Raw genomic sequence first — 6,000 nt, 5'->3', positions numbered from 1 at the left:
CTCCATTGATTCGCGCTCAGGTCGTGAGAGGTTGTACAGCCTGCTGGACGGGAACTCAGCGCCAAATCAATGGCACAATCGTACGGACGGTGCGGGGGAAGGGTGAGTGCCAGATCCTTGCTGAAGATGTCAGCAAGATCGTGGTACTCAACCGGCACTGCCGTCAGATTGGGAGGGACTTTGACCTCCTCCTTAGCCTGTAAACCGGGAGGAACCGAGGATCCTAAACACACCCGATGGCAGGTTTCGCTCCACTGAACCACCACCCCAGACGGCCAATCAATCCGGGGATTGTGCTTCAACATCCATGGGAAGCCCAAAATCACGCGGGAGGTAGGAGTTACAAAAAACTCAATCTCCTCCCGATGGTTTCCAGACACCACCAGAGTTACTGGTTGTGTCTTGTGTGTGATTAAAGGGAGGAGGGTGCCATCTAGTGCCCGCACCTGCAATGGCGAAGGAAGCGCCACCAGAGGGAGCCCTACCTCCCTTGCCCATCTGCTGTCTAGCAAATTCCCTTCTGACCCCTGTCCACTAGTGCTGGGGCTTGAAGGGTTAAATCCCCGCTCAGGATTGTAACTGGGAGTCGAGTGGCAATCTGTGTGTGTCTCACGTGAATGTTTTGACCCCCCCTTAGCCCAGTCTCTGAGGGCGGTTGTTGTTGTGGCCGTTTGGGGCAGTTTTTCTGTGTGTGCTCCTTTGAGCTGCAGAGAAAACATTCCCTGCAGATCAGCCTCCTCATTTTGGCCCTGTGCGTTTCCCTAACAACGTCAGCAGGGGGAGCTGTTGCCCCACAGAGCGCTGCGGCTGTGGAGCGTGGGGAGGGCGGCCCCTTTTCGAACCCGGAAGGGAGAGGGACGGCGCGTATCCGGCCACGTCCTTCGCCTCGCTCCCGACGGCGTTCCTCCAACCGATTGTCTAACCGTATGACGAGATCGATAAGCCCATCTAAATCCCGCGGTTCCTCCTTAGCTACCAGATGCTCCTTCAGGACCAACAACAGTCCGTTTATGAAGGCGGCGCGGAGCGCAACGTCATTCCAGCCGGACCTCGCAGCCGCGATGCGGAAGTCGACTGCATATTCGGCTGCACATTCGGGTGCCCCTGTCGCATTGACAGCAGCATTGTTGAAGCGGTCTCTCCTCTGTTAGGGTGATCAAACACTGTTCTGAACTCCCCCACAAACCCAGTGTATGCTGATAACAACCGTGAGTTCTGTTCCCAGAGCACCGTAGCCCAGGCGCGTGCCTTACCCCGAAGCAGAGCAATCACATAAGCTATTTTACTAGCATCTGACGCATACATGACGGGACGTTGTGCGAAGACGAGCGAACACTGCATGAGAAAGTCCGCGCACGTCTCCACACAACCTCCGTACAGCTCAGGAGGGCTTATGTATGCTTCAGGGGATGGTGGGAGGGGTTGTTGAACCACCACTGGAACGTTCATATCCTGCACAGGGTCGGCAGGAGGAGGAGCTGCAGCAGCGCCCTGAGCGCTCGCCGCCACCTGCGCGGAGAGAGCCTCCACCCTGCGGTTCAGGAGGATGTTTTGCTCGGTCATTTGATCCAACCGAGCCGTAAAGGCGGTGAGAATGTGCTGTAGCTCACCAATCACGCCTCCTGCAGATGCCTGCGCTCCCTGCTCTCCCATTGGTCGTTCAACAGCCGGGTGACGCCCCTCGGAGTCCATGACGCTGGCCGAGATATCCTGTTGGGAAAGTGTAGTGACACGGACCCACAACAGGGGGCGTAAATTAACGGACAATGGAAGGAGTTAAATTAGAACACTTTACTGTTGTGAACGTCACAACCAAACACAGCAGATTACAGAATGTACACAAGTCAATTAATAAAGGTGTCGTGTGGGCAGGCTCGACAATAGGAGACGCCCATCTGGAGACGAACCGGAGCCACACGATTTCCACCGCCACCGAACCCGAGGGATACTGGAGCCGCCAAGTCCCGAAGTCCCCAGGTGGCCACCGTCTCGGCGTGTCGGATCTGGTACTGCTGGCAGAAAACATAAACAGTCAAGTGTGGGTGTGTGTACACCCAGTAACAATCATGGTGGGAATTCCACCTCCACCTCTCACTCAATACGTGTTGCAGCGATCCCTCAGAGGAAAAAGAGTGCCGTCCTGCACAGCCTCCACAAACTAAGGACCGGTACTCCTGCAAACACTCACAATAGATAGATTTAGAAAATTACCACAAAGGCTGAGGATATTACCTCTTGATGAAGATGATATCTCGGCAATGTGGTGGAGGTGTCTTCCTGCTTTTATTCCAGATGTGGAGTAGATGATCAGTGACAGCTGTCATGGTTGATGGGTGACAGCTGTCACCACGGCTTGTTCCTGGAGGCGGCAGCGCCCTCTCGTGCCTGAAGCCCGCACTTCAGGCAGGGCGCCCTCTGGTGGTGGGCCAGCAGTACCTCCTCTTCTGGCGGCCCACACAACAGTCCCTCTGTGTTTGTCTGCTCCTGTTGCATTTCTTAGCCTGAGCCAGAGGATGCTGGCACTTCACAGCACCTCATTCATTCACGTTAGCATTTACATCCATCAGTCGATTCGTCAGCATTCTGCATGCAATGAAAATAAATCCCATGACCCACCAAGACAAAAATTTAAAAATGTTAAATTATTCACTTTGGCCTCTGTGTGGAAGGGCAAGGCCGCGCGACAGCATACACACGGTTGATGGCGTTGATGCTCCACCTACCAGACAAAAAGGTTCTGCTTGTGGTGGAAACACAAGTCAAGCCAGACTTAATCGTTTCGACTCGTACAATACAGTGCTGTACCAATCCTGACCAACAGGCTCTCGGCATATGCTGGGTAAACTTATTTGATATATCCAGCGTATACGCCAAATTTTTCATAAGTCGACCTACGGTGGCTAAATTGTCAAAGTGTGACAGGCACATAAAGGCAAGCACAATTATGAGTGTGGTCACTTGGAGCAATTACTAGTGTTCCAGGTTCTTTCTTAGCATTTTATTGTAAACATCTGACATAATTTGGCTTGAGCTCACTCAGTGACTGCTGGGATAGGCTCCAGCTCCCCGTGACACTTAAATGTAATAAGCGAATATAGAAATTAAATGAATGAATAATATGCTTGATGTGTGGACCATTGAAGACAGGGGTGGCCAAATTTGGTTCTCGATTGCCTCAATAACCGTGGCCAACATCACCAAGTTATCAAAACCTACTAATTAGTGGTAACGGTGCTAACATACAAACCAAATAATGCTAAAATTTAATTCAAAAGAAATACTGTAGTACTGACTTCTTAGATCAGAGGTGGCCAAGTTCGGTCCTCGAGAGCCACCTTCCTGACACTCTTAGTTGTCTCCCTGCTCCAACACACCTGAATCCAATGAAAGGCTCATTAAAAGTCTGCTAACAAGTCTTTCATATTATATTCCAGCCATAGTTTTTAATACCTGTACGCAAGTCACCCATTATAAAAGCCAATACCCAGTTTGCAAAATTATGCATTGCTCAAACCGCTGAACCCAAGTTGGCTAATTAGCCTAAAGTCACTTGGTATCTTTAAGATTGGTGGGCGTGTCCAATGCGTCATTTTGTCCTACCTCGGTCATGCCGATCTTGCCCACCTTCACCCCTTTACCTCTTTAGGGGTTGGCCAAACGTTTGGTGGAGTCGCGCACTGCCAAGATGGCGACACCGAGAGCCGCCCAATTTGAGCTTCAGACCCACTCTTCAGAAAACCTATAGATGGATTGTCTATTATTTATGCAGTCTGTGGTTTTTATTCATCATCTCTGTCTGTTTTCCTTCCACAGCAAATGTAGCACATGATAAAAGGCAGCTGGGACGGCACGCGTGCAAGTATGAAGGAAAGAAGAAGCACAAAACACATGAAAGATTCAAACATATGTGTTGCTGACTTCATTTATCATTATAGGAGGTACACGGGTAAATATGTTGGGGTCTGCGCAATATGTCCAAGTACAGCTGTGAAAAAACAAAAAGGGATCTGTGGTTTGTTGAGAGCTCCCTTGACAGGGACTAGAACAGGCTATTACTTCATATTGCACCATTTAAGCTGTTTTTTATTTTGGACTCTCCTGCTCCTTTTACTTGCTGCCAGCCTCAAGGGATAAAAACCGCATGAACAAGCAGAAAGCTGTTCGCAGTGTAGAAGTACTGTATGTACCCCACGTGTAGGGGCGCGGCCAGCTAAATAAAGAGAATTTTCTTTGTTCGTGTGATTACTGTGGGTGTCACTCACAGAAACCTATTCATTAGACATCGAGCATTTATAGCATTTTGTAGCAGATGTGTCCAAAAATAGCAAACCCAGGAAATTTTAATATTTTAACATTAGGAGCAAGGATATTTTAACTAATCAAGGTTGGACATCAGCTGGAATAGTTACAATTTGTTACACATTTGAATACAGATATAACAGATTTTTTTTTAAGAAGAAGAATTGGTGGAGGTTTTATATATGTCAATCCACTTATGGAACAAAGTCAAATCAAAATAAAGGTTGAAGCTGAAACTTTCAAGACCTTTTTTTCAGTTCCATCATCTTAAACATCAACACACAGCTCAGTACACGGCAGTCCATTGGTAATAGTCCATCATAATATTTAAATGATATAATCATTTCATATTTAAAAGTATAACAGGAACAGTACTTTTTAAAAAATTGATCAAGATTGGTCATAGAGCACTGTAGAAGAAGTAGAGTGAGCAGTCGGCCAGTTCTTGTGCACCAGCAAAGTAGACGGCGCTGCCATTTTTGCTCTGGTCAACAAACAGTAACAACACGGTTTGAAGCCTGTGTCGGTGACCAAAAAAAAATTACAAAATACACCCAAATGACTGAGCTTTGATTGTTATGGATGTACGTATACCAAATTATGATTGTCCACCAGCAAAGGCCATTTTTGCTCTGTCAACAAACAATAGTCGATTACCAAAAACAAAATTGCAAAAGACACCCAAAATGCCAATGAGTTTTGATTGTTATGGAGGCACATACCAAAGAAAGAATGGAGGCAACATTTTCTTTCACAAGTGAGTATTTTTTGTGATTTTTAATGGTTAAAATTCATTAATTAATCAATTTTCTCCTCTGCTTACTCCAATCAAGGGTCACTGGAGGGCTGGAGTCTATTTCAGCAGTCGTCGGGCGAGAGGCGGGGTACACCTTGGACAGGATGCCACTCTATCACAGGGCCATAACTGCTAAAATTAAAAAGTAAGTCTCTTCAGCTTCTCCCTTGTTGTCACTCGAGGTCACCATAGCAGAGCCAATATGGCTCTGTATGTTGATGCCTTTCCTGACACACCCCCACATTGCATCGATAATGGACAGGGGTGGCCTTGAACTGGGAACCTTTCCAATCTGGAAACAAGTGTAATTTAGCACTTGGTTGAGCTCAAGCAGTAAATCGGGCCATTGGTGCCATTGCTTATTGTCCAATTCCATAGCGTGAAGTGGATGAACGTCTACTGCTCCACCTGGACAGTCCACCAGTCCAACACAGGTTGCTTACCCAACTGTGGTTGTACCTGTTTACAGACAATTCAGATTAACACCTTGTTCATGAACAGAGATAGATCGTGTGAGTAGGAATCAAACCCAAGTCTCCATATTGATAGTCCAACTCCTAATCCTACTGAGCTACCTACTCAACACTGACATAAGTGAGTTTTCAGAATCCTGATGTTTATCTTCATTTGATCTTTTTTAAATGAAAAGACAAAAAAAAACATCAACTATATATCATTATGTAAAACAAACTGAACAATGATATGACTCAGTTCCTCAACAAAATTTTAGTCAATCCTTCCTTGACCCAAGGTTCATCTCACTATGAAATTTCTTCAGAATCCATAAACCAGGTTTTGGGTTTTTTGTGCTTACAAACAGGTGATCACATAACCTCCTCACTCCTCTGTTACTTAGCAGCAGCAACAAATGGCCTGTTTGTCCTTGGGGGATGGATTTCTCTTCC

This window comes from Thalassophryne amazonica, chromosome 14 (assembly GCF_902500255.1).
Source record: "Thalassophryne amazonica chromosome 14, fThaAma1.1, whole genome shotgun sequence".
Lineage (NCBI taxonomy): Eukaryota > Metazoa > Chordata > Actinopteri > Batrachoidiformes > Batrachoididae > Thalassophryne > Thalassophryne amazonica.
Note: the sequence above shows the minus strand (reverse complement) of the source record.